The 17,340-nt window shown below is 53.2% G+C and overlaps 1 protein-coding gene across 4 annotated transcripts in view; it reads left to right on the top strand.

Moving 5' to 3' along the window:
• The window catches only part of ST3GAL1 (ST3 beta-galactoside alpha-2,3-sialyltransferase 1), a 93,047-nt gene that overhangs the window by 25,069 nt on the left and 50,638 nt on the right, over nucleotides 1-17,340 (top strand). Inside the window, exon 3 of one of the 4 annotated variants that reach the window (XM_032415707.1) lies at nucleotides 15,253-15,481. The exons of the other annotated variants lie outside the window; for them this stretch is intronic. The gene's annotated coding sequence lies outside the window, so the exon portion shown is untranslated. The remainder of the gene's footprint in view (nucleotides 1-15,252; nucleotides 15,482-17,340) is intronic. 4 annotated transcript variants of the gene reach the window in all.

Here is a 17,340-nt window from a genome sequence, read left to right as displayed (position 1 = left end):
TGTTGGACAAGCCACGGCACCTGCCTTGATCTGTGTTTTCTCATGGGCCAAACAGACCCAAGAGATGACAATAGTGCCATCCTCATAGGGGTGTTGTGAGGATCAAATGTGTTGATATATGTAAAGATGCTTAGGATCCTTCCAGACACACAGCAGTCCTGACTTCCAATGCTGTGTTCCAAGTACTGTTCTGGGTCGGGCTAAGCCCTCGGACTGCTGGGGGCGCTCCCTTGGGGGATGCTCCCCTGGGCCCCGCCCCTTGTGGTGAGCCCCTGTGGTCATTGGGACATTGCCCCAGATCCGAGCCAGTGAGGGGACTGGGGTCCTGCCTTTACTGGGGTTGAGGGGTGGGGTGCCAGGTTTTTGCAGGCTTACTCTTTATTGGTGAATTGAAAACATAAAAGCAGGAATGAGGGCGTGGGAAGGGAAGAGTGGGGTCACTTCAAGCTGTCACCTTCGGCTTTCTAAAAGGGGAACTCCGTGGGTGGGGCGGTGTGCTGTTGATCTCGTTGTGTCGCTGGTGTTGCATGTCTTGGAGATGGATGTCTTTATTTTTATTTATTTATTTGTTTTTAATTTAAATTTTACTTAGTTAACAGACAGGGCAATATTGGTTTCTGGAGTCGAATTCAGTGATTCATCCCTTACCTACAACACCCGGTGCTCATCACAACAAGTGCCCTCCTTAATGCCCATCACCCATCTAGCCAGAGAGAGAGGGATGTCTTCAAAGTGAATGTTTTGGCAATCAAAAGTTTAATGTCAGGCGCTTACTTACATCACAATCGAAAAAGCTAATTGTCAGGCGCTTGAATTATAGTACTTAGTATAGATGTGGCTTTGGCTGTGGGTATAGATGTCCCTATACAGATCTAGGCATGTTCTGTGTTTATCATAAATAGCATTCCTTCTAAATGAAGTAATTTTCACGTCCCCAGGATTTGGAACGTGTGGTTTGCATGTGCTCATCCCTCCACCTGAACACCCTCCTCTTTGTACCTTCCTGTTGAAATCATCCGTCTTCATGCCTCAAGTGTCACCTCTTCTGGGAATCCCTTCCCCCAACTTGTCCCCCTGACCTCCCCCTGGCTCCCCCAGAGCACCCCCGTGTGTGACTTGACCACACTGCCCATCATGCGGGTGCCCATGTGTGTTTTCTCTGTTAGATTGGCAGCTCCTTGGGGAGCAGGATTGGGATTCGCTCTTCAAGGGGACTTACTGAAAACCCACCTGTGCCAGGTCCAGCTCTGCATGCGCAGAGCCAAGAATGGATATATGAAGGCAGGCACAGTTGACCGCCTGTCTCGGCCACACAGAACCAGCCCCAGCTGCTGGGTTGATAAACATGATGTCCAGCTAGCTGACCGCTCAGCTGGGCTAGACGCAGACTTGGGCCCCCTGGGGGATTATTTCTCTCTTCTTCAGTTCTCTGGGGCATCCACCAGCCTTCCACACTTCTTGTGACTTCCGCCTCCAGCTTCTGAAGAACTGGAAATGGGGGGGATCCCATGTCTGGGAGCTCACGGTCCTTTCACTTTGGGACTAGCCACTGTTCCTGAGCTGCTCTCAGCTCCGCCTGTATGCTCGCTGGAAGAGCTGTTTATGATGCGCATGCCTCAGGTTAAGTTAAGCAAGCACACCTGGCAAAGTAGCCAACCACCCTTTCTGATCTGGGTAATGGGGAGAAGGAAGAAGAGTGTGGACGAGAACCAAAGCCAGCCTGTCTGAAATCCATTTGGTAAGCACTGCCTTGCATGGGACGTCCCAGGGCCATGCCACCATGTTGCTCAATGACCTTCATGTAAACACTTCCTCCCAGGTGCTAAAAATATCCTCTGTGTTGGGGGATTGGCCAGCAGAAAACGAGAAGGAAGGGAAGGCTTTGGGGCAGGAGCCATGGATTTGTTTTCTGTTGGTTGAATAGAATGGAATTGGCTCTCTGCCCTTCAGAGACACGCAGAGGGACAGTTAACTGGAACCTCCTTGAGGGCAGGGGCCGTGTCCTTCCCCATTTGCAGCCCTGGTACCTGGGTGGAGTTGGGGTCTCTCAGGGAGTGCTCCTGGAGGTGACGTGAAGGGTTGTCACATTATGTGGCTGTGTGATGTTTCACCAGGTGGTGGGACCGAAGGACTTAACCATTTCTGTTACTGCGTGTTTCTCTATGATGGGAGGAGGACGGTGCTCTCGGCTGAGTGCAGGTGGGACTGGAGCTGGAGGCGCCTCTCATGTTCATGTGTCAAGCTGGGGTATTGGTAATTCACAGGGAAAAATATATTCCTGCAGCACGAACAGGGATGCTGACGTTCTGGGTGTCGGCAACATCTGCAAATCCTTTGCTCTGGTTCCTGGACCCTATAGGCTTCAGGAATTTTGCAGAACTCCAGGGTTTGAAAGTTCCATGGGTCTCCTTGGAACTCAGAGTGCCATTGGACTGTGAGGGGCACAGTATGCCCACATTCCATGGAACCCTGGGGGCTCCCAGCATTCCAGCATCCAGGGGGAAGCCACAGAGCTATGGCCCGGAAGTCATCCCTCCGCAATAAAAGGAGTCAAGAATAGCAAATTAATGGACAGCGGCTGCACCAGCTCCTGCCCAGCTCCTACTTAGTTCCTTGGTGGTTTGAATGAATGGATACGAGAATGAGTGAGGGAGGGAAGACAAGATATCCTTTCAAAGCTGTGCTTCTCAGCCACACACACACGTGAACACCGGTGAACACACACACACACACACACACACACACACACACACACACACAGCGGGGAGAGGCATATTGACTGTCTCGGCACCTGGGTTATCTTCGGGCATTTTGCAGGTAGGGGCTTGGGAGGCTCTACCTCCCATAGCAGGCAGAAGGAGTCCTGTCCAAACCGCCAAGGGTGCCCTCCCCAGGACCCTGTGGGACGAGGCGTGGAGCCTCGTCGCCTGGGCTGTCCTGCAGTGGTTCTCAAGCTGCTTGTGTTCCGGACTCCTTTCTAGTCTTAAACATTACCGATGGCCCCAAACAGCTTTTCTTGACATGGCTTCTCTCTCGTAACATGTCTCGCTTAGTTATGAACATTGAGAAGTGCTTTTCAGATGTATGCCTTCCTTGAAAAATAACAATAATAAATGAATCACGCGGTAACATACAGGTGATGAAAAACATGCCAAAACAGAACATTAGTGAGAAGACTGGTGTTTTACCGATCTCTCCAGTGTCTGGCTTAAATGAGAACAGCTGGGTTCTCCTGTCTGCTTCTGCATTCTATCTGTGCTGAAATCCCTTGTCACTTGCCTCTGGGAGACTCCCCTGTGCATTTGTAAGACACGGAAAAGGAGATAATGTCTTAGTAGTAGTATGAAAATGGTTTGCATCATGAACTCCCTGGAAGGGACGTGGTGACCTCCGGGGGTCCCGGGAACATAATTTCAGAAGTGTAGGTGCGGTGGTTGAGAAGATGGCTTTTTAAGCAGCTTAGGCAGCCTAGGGGAGAAGGGAGCTTCTATCCCGGGTCCACCTGCCACCAGCTGAGTGGCCTTAGACGAGATTACTTTTCTGTGCCTCACTTCCATCCTCTATAAAATGGGATAATAGGACCCACTGCATAGGATTACTATGGGCATTAAATGAGTGGATATGTATACTCTTAGAACAGTGCCAGGCACATATTAAATGCTATGTGTGCTATCTATCTATACACACACATGCAGATGCATGCATATATGTGTATATATGTGTATACTCTATGCTAACATGCATGTGTTTGTGTGTGTAGGTACTATAAATAGCATATGCTATACATATACTAATGCCAATAAAATATTTTTTTAAGTTACTACAGCAAAAGTCACCCATTTCACATCATTTCTAAGAAACTGAATTTTTAACACAGCTATTTCTTAAGGCAGCATTTCTGTCCCCTCGCCAGCCAAGGCTGTGTGCAACGAGTGCCTCATGGAGCAGAACCGAAAGTGCAGGACCCAGATGAGAGGTCAGCTGTGCAGACCCCAGGGGGGCCGGCAGACTGTTCCCCTCCTCTTAGCTTCCCTGGAAACCAGATCAAGGGCTTGGTGACAACTTTTGACGACGTTCCTCATTTTCTCTTCCTCTGTTTACTGGTGACATGACCATCTTCATTTAGCCACCCGATTGAGAACATCTGGCCACTGGGCAGGGCCGAAATCAAAGAAGGAGCCCACAGCGCCTGGGCCCAGGGATTTCCTGAAACCCCAGCTGCACGTCATGGGCAGCGCTGTGCTCGGTCAAGGGCGCAACTCACGCTGGGAGCCTTGTCCTGAAATACTTTTGTCTGGAAGCTCGCAGCATGAGCTTTACAAAGGCACATGCATCCTCTTAGTCTTTGAAAATACACAGAAGTTCAAAAAATAAAAAGATAAAAGGTTGGCTTGGATTATGTCGCCGTAGCATGGGACCCGCGTGAAGGAATCCGGGAGATCTCACGCTGAAATGCTGGCTCCTCTTCCATCTGCGCCGGTGTGGACTGTGGCTCCCCACTCTGGCATACTCCTTAATTCAATTAGCAAGTATCGACTGAATGCCTCTTCGTGCCAGGTGGGCTTCGGAGAGCTGGGAAGAAGGCCTCAGTAACTCACAAGCAGTCCCTTGTGAAATGTACATTCGGGTGGGGGAACTTCTGGTAAACTCCGAAGTTAGCAAGTGGAGTCTAGCATTTGTAGGAGGGTGAGAAGTGCTGAGGGAGAGAGCTGCCAGTGGAGGGTGGCTGGGGCTGGCTGCTCTCAGGAGGCTTGGAGGAGGTGACAGCCTTGTCCACGTGGCACCTGGGGGACAGCCATTGCCAAACCCTAAGGGGGCAGGAGCATCCCTGGGCCATCTGAGCAGCAGACATCAGGGCTGCCGAGCAAGTGAGGGGCTAGCAGATGGTGAGGGAGGAAGGGGGAAGGCCCGTCGTGGTGGCCGCGTTGGGCTTTAGGTGACTGGCATCTCCCAAGTGTGACACTGTGCCTCTCAATGGACGGCAGTGACATCCTACGGCTAATTCCCTGAGCTCCTCAAATCACAGCATCGCCTCCTCTGGAAAACTACGCCTGCACCCATCACTGGGCCTGGACCCCTCCTCTGGGTGCCTATGCCATCCTGCGTAGGCAGGTTAATCTGCCTGCCCGTCTGTCTCCCCATTAGCTGGGTCTTTCAGTTTTCTACCTGCCAAGTGGGACAGCCCGCCGGTCCTGAGATTCATGACCTCTTACCTTTGTTCGGGAGCACCACCCCCAACATCTGAGCTCCTAGGGCCCTCCTCAAATGCTGGCTCTCCCCTGGGACCCTTTTTATCTTGGTCCCAAATGGACCCATCTCCTCCTTCCTCAGAACCCCGCTCACATTCTCTCTGTGCCCTTCCCAGGCACTCAGCTCATCTTGCCTGGCATTTGCCTGTCAGATTCCCCTGCTAGATGCTAAATTCTACGGGGCAAAGACTAGGTACACCTCTGAAACCGTGGCCTGAACTCCATGTATGTCACCTGCACTAGGCTAGAGAGCTGGGAAGTCCTTCGCTGGCTGCTCTGTTCCATCCGGATGGGGACTGGCGGCTCCAGGTTTGCCCCAGAGGCCTTGGTGCCTGGTTCCTGAGCATTAGCTGTCCCGCACCGCCCGCGGGCCCCACTCTGCCTACACCGTAGGTGCAACCAGCTCAGCGTTGGCACAGTCCACGTGTCCTCAGGCGAGCCGTCCCTCTGCCGGGAGTGCCAAACCCCTATTTCTTCAGCCAGCAAGTGTGTCTGCCCAGCCCTTACCTCCTCAACAGGAGGGCCACCTCCTTGGGCAACTGTCATGGATGCCCCATCTGCTTCCACACAGGGCCCTGCCCCTGTCCCTGTCCTGGTGGAATGTTCTCGTCTAAACACAGTGGAGTGTGCCAGAGGGATTCAGGTGGCCCCACGCTTGCAGGGGCAGCCAACTTGGTCTCTAAAGGGCCAGACTGTAAATATTCTCGGCGTTGCGGGCCTGATGGTCTCGGGTTTGACTGTTCGGTTCTGCCACTGTGGAGGAAAAGAAGCTGCGGGCGGTGCTTAAGTGAGTGGGTGTACGTAAGATGGCATTTACAGAGACAGGAGGCGGGACAGGTTTGACCGTGGGCTGTGGTTTACTGGCCCTTGGTCTTGACTCCTTCTAGGCTGTAGAGGGAAAGAGTTGGATTAGCCTGTGTATGTACTGTCTGCTAATTCCTATGGCCCCTCGCGGGACAGGGGGCTCTTGGGGAACGTACGTTGTGCTGCACTCAGCTTTGCGTCCTCGGGGACTAGCCCGGTGCCGGGCACAGTGAGCCCGGGGATGGGTCAGCGAGCGTGGGGATGACCTTTCCGCAGCTACTGAGCCTAGTCTTCTAGGCTAGACCCGCCCCTTCCCTCTAGGCACCTAAGCTGCCCCCCCCCACCCCTGCACTAGACTCAATCCCCCCCTCCAGCTGCACCATTTCTGGAATGAGTTTAATGAGCCCTGGGTGGGGATGGGCGCAGTCCCCTCGAGGTTCCCCTGGGAGGATTCAGCTCAGCCCTCTAGACTCTGACATCCTGGGAATGCCTCCCTTCTGGAAGCCCAGTGGACAAACCCACAGATTTCTAAGCACCCAGCCTTGACCAGCACCCACCTGGATTGACCTGTCCACGGAGCTGGGGTGAGGGTCGGGGCAGATGGAGCTTCCTGTCTGCTGTTAGTCCCCCAGAAAGGAGGCACTGAGGTGTGAGACCCCCAGCAGGCAAGCTGTTTCCCTCCTGCATTGAGATTGTCCTGGGCTCTGTGTGGGCCCTGCCTTGAGTCCTGACATACACTGAGGCAGGCTCTGGAAAACCCCACGTGCTCCACACATATTATCTCACTTAATTGTCATTACAGCCTAGGCCCCGGATATCATTATCCTCATTTTATACAGGGCAGACTGAGTCACAGGAAAGTGACTTGCTTGAGCTCACTTAATGCAGGGGCAGAGTCGGGACTTGAACCTACAGACTGGACGCTGGGGCCTTTGCTCATAACCCTCAATGCCAAGCTGACATGAAGTAGATAGGATCCAGAGCTGGAGGGAACCATGTAGATCGAACAAGCTACCACTCCAACCCCCTCTCTCTGGCTGAGGACACCATTGCACAGAGAACTGAAGTCATCTGCCCAAGATCACACAGCATTCATAGTAGAGGCAAGATTTCTTTTTAAGGATTTTATTTATTTATTTATTTGAGAGGGAGAGAGAGCACGAGCAGGGGTGGGAAGGAGAAGCAGACTCCCCGCTGAACAGGGAGCCCATCCCGGGACCCTGAGATCATGACCTGAGCCGAAGGTAGACGCTTAACCGACTGAACCACCCAGGTATCCCTCATCGTAGAGGCGAGATTTAAAGCTGCGTGATTCGATTCCTAATCCAGTGCTTTATCCACACACTCAAACCCCTTCTTTGACTTTTGACCTATAAATAAACAGAGCCAAGGTCCCTCCCTCCACCTAGAGTAAAACAACCTCTCACCTCATCCTTTGCTAAAAAGCAGCCCCTTCTTCTGGGGGTGACAGTGCAGATATGCACCTTAGTTGCTATGGGTGGGTGTCCTGGGATCTGGTTTCCAGATCTGGGTTCAAGAATCAGTACTCGGGTGGGCTTGGACAGGTCCGCTTGCCTCTCTGGCCCTCTCTTTTCTCTTCTGGCTCCTGGGGCTGCCAGGCCCACCTTGCCGAGGTGTTCTGAGAATTAAGTCCCCCGATGTACCTGAGTGTCCAGCCATCCCGACGCCCTGGGTTTTCAGCAAATGTGGCCTCTTGTCCCCACTTCCTGTCTCCCTCCCGAAGCTCCCCCCGCCCACGGTGCCCTGCCGAACGGCAGCACATCCCACCCACTGCACTCAGCTGCAGAACTTCATGCGGAGACTCCTTGAGAGCAACCACTCTGACCTCTTCCGGGCAGTGTTGCAAGTCTAGGAAACCACATTGGGCTCTCTCCACCCCGGAGGCTGTGGCAGCTCCGTGTTTTTGCTCAGCCTGTAATTGGCAGGGTTTTACGTGGTTTCTCTGTTGCCGGAAAGTCCCAGTCTTCTCTCGTTTCTCTCTGACATGTAATCGTATCTCAGTAACCCAAGCGGTGAGACTCCTGGCCCCTCAGTGGAGGTCTTTTTCTCTGGAGACAGATGTCTGGGTAAAAAGGAAGACATTAGCTGATGGAAGCCAACGCTATGATTAGCCAGACCCTTTAATGAGAACGCCACATGGATTGGCTGGCTCTGGATGTGGGGAGTCTTAAAGTTCTTCATCGGCTCTGTCTTCTTCTTCCTGATCTCGAATAATCTACGGGAGCCCAGACCCTGAGTGCCGGCTGGGGAGTGGATGATAGGAGAGGGAACAGCAGGGGTGAGGGTTTCCGGCATCCAGGAGCCTCCAGGGCTGGGGTGAGTCGTCATGTGTGAGGCCAGGAAGGGATCCTCAGCTCAGGAGCTCGCCCCGCTGCAGGCCGCCCGGAGCCCAGGCTGGCCTTCCCACTCAGCGCTGACGTTGGGAGAAGCGGCGGGATCCACTCGCCTGCAGAACGGTGCTGTCCACCGGGGGTGGTCGTGTTGCCTGGTGGTTAAGAGCTCTGTCCTGGGGGCACTGCCTGGGTCTGTGTCCTGGCTGGGCCGAGTACAGGCCGGGTGACCTTGGACGAGTTCTTCACTTCTTCTTGTGTTTCTGATTTTCATCTGAACAATTGGGATGATTACAACTTGTTCAAGCCTCATTAAAGACAGATATTTTTTGAGCGGTCCACAGTCCGTTATGTGGGGAGAGTGCCGACCCTGCTGCTGGCCCTAGGGAGGTCCTGGGAATCCCAGGAGAGAGGACTGTGCATTTGACACAGAGCAGGAGAGGTGACTGCCCTGCCGATCTCTCCCCTCCCTTCCCCCTCCCATCCGCCCACCCCATGGCATGCCTCTTCTAAGTCTTGGCATAAACTCTCTGGCTCGTTGAAATGCGGCTTCGTTTCAGCATGGCCACGCCTGCTTTACAGAGGAGGACAAGGACGCAGAGATGGGAAGACACTTGCCCAGTGGTCCCAGCAAAGATTTGGCAGAGCCAGAATCAGACTCAGGCAGCATGGCCCTCATCCACGTGCCCTCATCCATCTTGGCGTGTGGGGAGAAACAGGCTTACACCCGTATGGTGGTTGTCACCTGATCGTGCTGGGACAGAGGCACGCCTGGGGGATGGGGTCTGTTCATCCTTCGGCTAATGCAGGTCTAGATCCCCCGTCTCCGCCTCTGTGGTGTTAGGAGGAGCCAGCAAGCCCTCAGAAAGGGCTGTCCCTCCCCCGACCCTGCGCAGCAACCCCCCCCCCCAGTCTGGTCAGAGGCAGGAGGCCCCTGGAGCAAGGGGGGAGGGAGGGGAGGGAGGCCACGGAGGAGGAGTGGGGGCAGGGCACAGACCCATCTGTTTGGAATTAGGCATTGAACACAGTTGGCCAGCAACCGGCTCTATTAGGCCAGAAAGCAGTGTGGAAACAGCCTGCCAAATGTCTAAGTGCAGCCAACTCTCCTCCTGAGATTCCATCCCGGTCTCTTTGCTCTAACGCCCGTTTGCCCGGCACCTTGTCTATGCTGAACGGGGGACCTCCAGTTCGCAGATGAAACCTGGTCTCCTGGGGGCTAATGGGCAAGGCCCACAGCCGCCGAGCGACCCTCTGACCTGGATCTGATCCCAGGCTTTTGGATGCCAGTGCGTGGTTCCTGGGCCAGCTGTGCTGTGGGTTAGAGTACCTCTGGGTCAGATCAGGAGGCCTGAGTCCCATTTCCTGCTCCGTCCCTGACCAGCTGTGTGGCCTCGGGCAAGTGGGATGACCTCTCTGAGCCGGACCTTCAGCTCTGACCTATATCATGTGACATCGTGTAACGTCCCCACCAGGAGGGCATGAGGAGGTGCAACCACAGTGAGCCTGGGCCGCAGCGTTCAAAGTCCGGGAAGGACCTGTCTACATTCCTGAGGGGCAGCGCCGCCTCCCACAGTCTTTCCAGCTGGGGAGCATGGAGGTCCGGGACAATCTTTCCAAGCCCTCATTCCTGGGAGCCATTTGTATTTTTTTTTTTTTTTAATTTAGAAAATTCTGCTGGGTCTGTGCGGTCACACGTCCCTTACCTTCTGTCCCTGTTGGTCTTCTTTACCGCTCCCTACTTTTCCTTCTTTGCTTTGGGCCTAAGTCCCTGGAAATGAAATCCCAAATCCTGGGAGGCTTTCTCCTTAAATACAGCCCTTGGGAGCTTGCTAGGTCAAGGTTCTGGGGAGACGCCAGCCCAGCATTGGGATGCGAGAGAAGGTTTTAAAGGTGCCATTATTTGTTGAGGGTTTTTTGGTTTTGGTCTCCGTATTTTACAACCACGAAAGCAGCCATGACCACTGAAGAAAATCCTGAAAATAGAGAAAAGTATAGTGGCCTGGAGGAAAACAAAGCAAAACAAAACAAAACAAAACAAAGCAAAACAAAACTGTCCCAGAAAGTACTGATTTTAGCATTTTAGAGTATTTCCTTTCTCTCCATTTTTGGTTCCTTTCTTGTTAAGACTATAATTCTGATTCTGGTATTGTTTCTTTTGTTTGTTTGTTTTTTCCAATTTAACAGTACAGCAGATATTTCCCCATGTTATTTTAAATTCTTCATGAGCATTCTTAATGATGGAGACTTCTCCGTCAGAGGACGGGTACTTGAACATACCACGCTGCTCTTCATGCTCTCCTTCAGGTGGGGCACGCTGGAGCCCTCTGGCATTTCACTATTAAAAATAACATGGTGATAAATCTCTTTGGGCACAAAACCGCACGTCAGGCCATTTCCTGGAGCAGAGATTCCTGGAGGAAATTACAGAGTGGAAGCCAGAACCGTCTGAGGCCTTCGATGCCCCACATGAACGTCCTTTTGTTCTGGACAGAAGGCTGTGGTCTTGCACAGCAGGCAAGAGCAAGGCCGCCTCCTCTGCGGGGGAGGGAGGGGCTCTCGTGATGCCCCTAAGCGAGGTCAGAATCCAAGGGAAGGCTCGGGAAGGCTCCAGGTGGGGCCAGGCTCAAGCTCTTTTCTCGAAGCAGCTCTGGGAGTCATGGTGGTCCAGGTTAAGTTCCGCCCGAAGCTGGGACGACTGGTAGTGGTTGGAAGGCAGAAGCATCAGGACACGGAAGGTTCTGTGATGCTGGCATAGGCTTGCTGTAGGAGCTCCCCGGAGACTATGCACGAAAAGGCACGCACCCCCAAGCCGCGGGCTCCTTCTGGGCCCTACTCTTCACTCTTCGTCACTGGTCTCTGCACCTCTGACCGATTACGCATTTGCTTCTTTGTTGAGTCTCTGGAACACCGCGCATCTAAGCTGCTTCATCCACTTGGCTCCCTGCTGCCCTCCTCCCGCCCGGCGCATTACCTGGTGCTCAGTAGGTGTGCACTCCGTATGTATGGGATGAATGAACGGTGAGTGGGGGCGAACGTAAAGACCTTCTGGCAGGCCCCCAAGCACGAGTGTTGGAAGTAACAATCCTTGCCTGCATTCCTTTCTCGAGTTCTTCTTCTGGGCCTGGCATCCAGTCCCGGACACCTCCTGGGCCATCCTACAAGGGATGCAGGATGTTATCAGCCTGTTTCCTGACTCCTGCCGCCTTAACATTATAACAGAAACATTTTCCTCATTTTTTTAAAAAAAAATTTTTATGAACCATGATTTTTCTTCCTCTCACACATGAAAGAACATTCTGGAATGCACTTCGTACTCTCCTTCATACGCTGGAAGGCTCTGGCGTTCACCTTGGAGTAGGATTGCTGGGGCGTAGAGCCTACCTCTGTGTCGCTTGCCCCAATGCTGCCGGTGGCTTCTTGTATGGCTGACGAGTCTACCTTCCCGTTAGCCCGGCATGAGGTTCTGTGTCTACACGTACCCTGGACACTTGGCATCACAGCGCCTGCTAATTCGTGCCAGGCTCATCGCTGTCAAGTGATGCCTCTTCCTGTCTGCATGTGCGTTTCTTGGATTGCTAAGGAGGTCCCGGACTTCTGCCCTGCCCTCAGCCCAGCCGCGCCCCTACCCCAAGCTCACTCGCTCTTCTGTTTGTCCTTCAAGAGAAGTGTAGACATTTGCCCCTTCAGCAGGCTCTGGTCCCAGGCCTCTCCTTTCTGCTCCCCGCGCTGCCCTTCCAGAAGAGCAGGATAAAGTCGTGTGTACAAATCCAGTTCTGGAGTCTCACATCACTGGGATCAAAGTCTGCTCCAGCACCCTACGGGCTGTGCAACCTCCACCAAGGGCCTTAACCTCTCTGAGCCTTAGAGTCCTCCCTTGCAAACCAAGTATGAAAAATGGCACCTCCTGGGAGAGTTTTCTTGAGAATTAGGGGAGATTATTTACGGGCAGTGTTTGGCCCTTCATATGGCTGAGTGCCTGGTAGCTGTGGGGTCCCAGAGCCCTTGTAATCCTGCATTGTCATTACCTGTTTATTTTCCTGGCCTCCGCAGCTTGGGAGGACTCCGGGGCGGGGGGAGGGCTCCTTTTGCCGCATCTTAAATTTTTCAGCTCCCAGCGTGCTGGCCCAACAGCAAGACAGTAATGATGGGTTGGTCTAGATGCCATTTTAAAGTCCCTTCCAACCCTGAAATTCTATGATCAGAAAATGGAAAAAGCCCTCCTTCCTAAGGTCTCTCAATGGGGCTTGATTACAGGCTGCAGGTCATTATAGAGGCCGCAGCGGCGGCTGGAGCTCTGCGTGGCCCTATGGCTGCTTGGTATGCTCAGGAGCTATCCTCTTTCCGCTGACCAGGGGATGGGAATCCTGGCAAAGGCAGGGCCTCAGCCTTCAGACCCACGAGAGACAGCCCTCCGCTCCCTACCCCAAGGGATGGCAGGGCGGCCTCTGATGGCGTGTGAATATCAGGAACGTCACGGAAAGCGAGAGCAGAGGGGGCCTTTAGAATATCCAGTCCAGGGGTCACAGTCTCCTGGGTCCGCAGGGGCCGTGTGGAGAGTACAGACGGATAAAGAGGCCTGGTCAGCAATAGGGAGTAGTGGGGTCTGTGACAGACCGGCAGACTGACCAGGTTCTGACCAAAGGAGATGACTGTTGCTTAGCCCCGGGGGAATGTGAGCCCCGGGCTCCTGCATCTTCTCTTCCTTTAGCAAAGGAAGCCAGAGGTCCAGATTTTTATGTGAAGTTTTCTGATTTTTAAAAGTGTTAGCAGGACGCCTGGGTGGCTCAGTGGGCTAAGCGTCTGCCTTTGGCTCAGGTCATGATCCCAGGGTCTGGGGATCGAGTCCTGCATCGGGCTCCTTGCTCAGCGGGGAGCCTTCTTCTCCCTCTGCCTGCCACTCCCCCTGCTTGTGTTCTCTCTCTCTCTCTGACAAATAAATAAAATCTTTAAAAAGATAAAAGTGTTCGCTAATTCAGAGTTTTGTCAATTGCTGTATGGCCCAGACAAAATAGGCCCATGAGACAGCAGTTTCAACACCCTCTGATTTAACACCAGATTTGACAGAGTGGGAAACCGAGGCTCAGAATTTGGGAACTTGCCAAGGTCCCCCAGGGGGTGGTGACCCGAGGGATATAAAACACAGTCCTTTGTGGCTTAGTGTAGGCGCATTTTCCACCACCCTGAGGGGCCCCTCGGTGCTACCTTTCTCTGAGGCAGGAACTGAAGCCCAGAGAGGGATAGGGCCTTTCTCTAAGTCACACAGCTTTGCAATGGCAGAGTCCGGAGGAGGGCTGGGGCTTCTGAGCCCTCCTGCATGGGACTACCCAGCCACTGTGCTGCCAGAAATGACCCTGGAATGGTTCCAGCAAAAGCCTGGCCAGGAGCTTGGCACAGGGCACATTCTGAGTGGCAGCCAGTCAACAGGAAGCGGCTGGCCCACCCGTGGGCAGTCATGGCGAGGTCCTGCTGCAGCCTGGAGAGCAGTTTGTGGGCAGTCTGTAGGCTCGCGGAGCTACTGATCTCAGCCCGACAGTGCAGAGAACGCCTTTGGCCTCTTTCTGAAGGGTCCCACCAACTGTGTGCCTGGAGTCTGACTGAAGGACGTGTCCTTACCCTGGAACCGGCATTCTTAAAGAGTCTGCCTGTGGGGGAGTGGGGGATGTTTATTCTCCTTTGTGGCCAGCCTCGTGGCCTAGGAAAATGAACCTGGGCTTGGAATTATGAGAGTTGTGAGCAGTTCCAGTTCATGATGTCCTAGCCGTGACACTGGCTAGCCATTATAGTAATTGTTGCCCTGCTGACCTCACAGAGCTATTTATTATGAGAGTGTAGTCTGGCAGATGGATCCAGATTGCCAAAGAAAATGCTAGAGAAATGGAAATTATTTTTGGCCTTAAATTCCTCTTGAACTGGAGCAGGAATAATAGGAGTCAGAGCATTCAGCAGGTGCAAAGGCCCTGAGGCAAGAATGAGCTTGGAGAATTCAAGAACAGGTATGGAGTTAGTAGGATTGGAACAGAGAGGACAAGGGAGAATGTGGGAGATAAAGCAGAAAGAGGTGGCCCATGGACAGGCAGGAGCAAGGTGCAGTTTCTGGAGGGAGGGCCAGCTGGCTGGTGGCATCTCATGGGAGGGTGCTGCCCCCCAAGATGGTGGGGAGGCGCTCACCCCTCTGAGGCACACCTTTCTACTGGGGCCTGCCGGGCAGGAGAACAGAGAGGTCCAGAAAATGGAGAAGACAGTAGGGTGGGGGAGGGGGATCACCCTGAAAGACATTGAGGAAAAGGGGGTGGATCATCTGGGCTGTGAAGTGGGAGTAGGGTTTAGCTGGATGGTGAGAGGTAGATAGATTTCCCAGGTAGGGCTTGGTATTAGCTACGGAGCCAGTATGGAAATGAGCAGGCTTGCTTCCCTCTCTGGGAAAGCTGTCGTGAGATGCAGGAGTGAGGACAAAGCCTAGAGAGCCCTGGATTGGAAAGGCCAAGAACCCGGAGGACCTCGGGGGTCTTAACAGGCACACCCATGTCATATCTGGACTCCACGTGTCCACCTGTGCCCCGAGAATGCAGGACCCCCCCCATTCCTTCCAGCCTCACTTATTTGCTCCGAAGTCACAGCCCCAGGAGGGTATCTCACTGCCTGAGAACGCAGAAGTCTGAGGAGCCTCCTGGGACCCTTCCACTCCTGCCGTGGAGAGGCGGCCTGTGTAGTGACCGTCCCACAGAGCAGGCACGCAAGGGAGAGAGGGGACTCACCGGAAGGAGCCTGGGCACTTGCTAGAAGGAAGAAGGGCAGCCACAAGTGGCCCCTTCTTTCCTGACCCCAGGCCATTTGCTTCCCTTCCACAGCATGGAAGGCGCGTCTGCTCTGTGCGCCATGCTGGCAACACGAGAGAGAGCCAGTGTATGTGGCTCTGGGGCACTCTGAGCTTCCTGGTGACCCTGAAACTACAGCAAAACACACCCGTTCTCCGTTGCCTGGGAGCATGCTGTACCCGACGGGAGACGGGCAGAAGAAGGATGAACTAGGGGTTGGCCAGTCCTGTGGATCATTCTTGAATCCTTGAGATTCCCGTAGGTAAGAAATGACATCTCCTTGTTGTGTGTATCACTTCGATTATTAGTGACCTGGAGCCACTCTTTATAGCTAATTGGTCACTTGCATTTCTTCTCTGTTGATCTGCCTTTTTTGTCCTTTCCTCATTTTTAGAAATTGTGTGCGTATCCTTATTTTGTAAGCGCTCTTTATATATTATGAATATTAGCCAGGTGCCTGGCAGGCTGCAAATAGGCTTCTTGGTTCGCCTTTATTTTTCACTGTTGCTCAGGGCGTTTGATCCCGTAGCAGGCACCAGACACCTTTTTCTTTAGAGGGTCAGGTCGTAGCTATTGTAGGCTTTGAGAGCCACAGCCTTTCTGTCACAGCTATTCGCCTGTCGTCATAGCAAAAAAGCCACCACAGGCACTATGGAAATAAATGTGCACAACTCTGTTCCAATAAAACTTTATTTACAAAGACGGGGCCAGACTCCAGTTTACGGCTCCTGCCTTAGGGAAGTTTGCATTTCTAATGTGTTCCATCTTTTCCTTTATGTAAATATGGAATTTTATGCTCAACAGAGGACTTTCCCACTCCAAGATAAAATGGGGCGGGGGGAGCTAGAATAAGAAAAAAATACTCAAAAGTAGTGTGGGCCAAATGCCCCATGAGTGATTAATTCCGTCAGTTGGTTCTAGACAGAGCATCCTGGACGTGCCGACACGGCCCTGCACCTTGGCCAGTCCCAAGTCCCCTGCAGGGAGAGGCACAGGACTGGGTCAGGGCCAGCGGCATCGGGACCCCGAGCACGGTGGCCCAGAGTGGAGGATGGCACTCCAGAGGGGTTTCCTCTGCCCCGTGCCCTCCTCTCTGACCTTTGCTCTCACCACTGACCTTGAAAAGTGTGTTCTCAGGGGACACTTGAGAGACCTGTCCAGTCAACTAGCTAGTCCTAGGCAGCCCCAATGGGACCCCAAGTGAGAACCCCCAACTTCCACAGAAGCAGCCAGTCCCCTTTGCCCCCTCTCCTCCCCCCAGATCTGGACCCTTCTGTGGACCGGGTTGTCAGCCTGATGTTAAAGGATCGCATGTGAATTTTATACCAAGCCAGAGGAGACTGATTCCTCTAGCCTTTTCTTCCGATCTCGCAGTTATTTTTTACACCCAGTGCTGCACGTAGGATACAGCTTGTCTGTCAAAAATTTTAATTAAAAACTCATAAACCCCACCTGGTGTTGCAAAGAGCAAACGGGGAGATGTATTTACTTCCCTGGATTTGCGGGGCCCAGTGGCTTTTCTCCTCCTTCCCTCCCTGCTTACCTCCCACCCCCTTGGCTTGCTTAGCCTCAGGGCCCCCTGCAGACCCGAGGCTTGGGGTTGAGGCTCTGAGGACACTCACAGACAGATCCTTCACCTTTCTGCACCTCAGTGGGCACTCCTTAAGAATTTAAGTGATCATGTGGAACTCTGTAGGTCTGTGGCCAAGGGGAAGGGAGATTAACTAAGGTCATGTGTCACTGCTGGCGTCAGTCCCAGAGCCTGGCAATCTGGATTCAGGCACTGACTCTGCCACCTGCTGGCCGCGTGACCTTGGACCAGTGACTTCCCCTCTCTGTGCTTGCCTAATGTGCAGGGCCACTAGGCCCCGAATGCTAGGTTGTTCGGAAGATGAAATGGCTTAATCCACATCAAGTGTTTGTAACGGTGCACGTGGGAGTAGGTAGTAAGTGGCAGGTGTTGTATGTGACGTGCTGGGCACATAGTAGCTGATCACTAAAGACAGTCGCCCTTCTGTGGTACCAGGTGTGCCGGAATGTTTCCACCATCTTCATCTTCGCCGCCTCCCCAGGGATTTCAGATCCCCTGCCTATCTACCTCCTCATACACCTGGATAACCT

This window comes from Phoca vitulina, unplaced genomic scaffold (assembly GCF_004348235.1).
Source record: "Phoca vitulina isolate PV1807 unplaced genomic scaffold, GSC_HSeal_1.0 scaffold18, whole genome shotgun sequence".
NCBI classification, from domain to species: domain Eukaryota; kingdom Metazoa; phylum Chordata; class Mammalia; order Carnivora; family Phocidae; genus Phoca; species Phoca vitulina.
The sequence above is the reverse complement of the archived record's forward strand: the minus strand, read 5'-3'. Positions and strand labels throughout refer to the sequence as shown.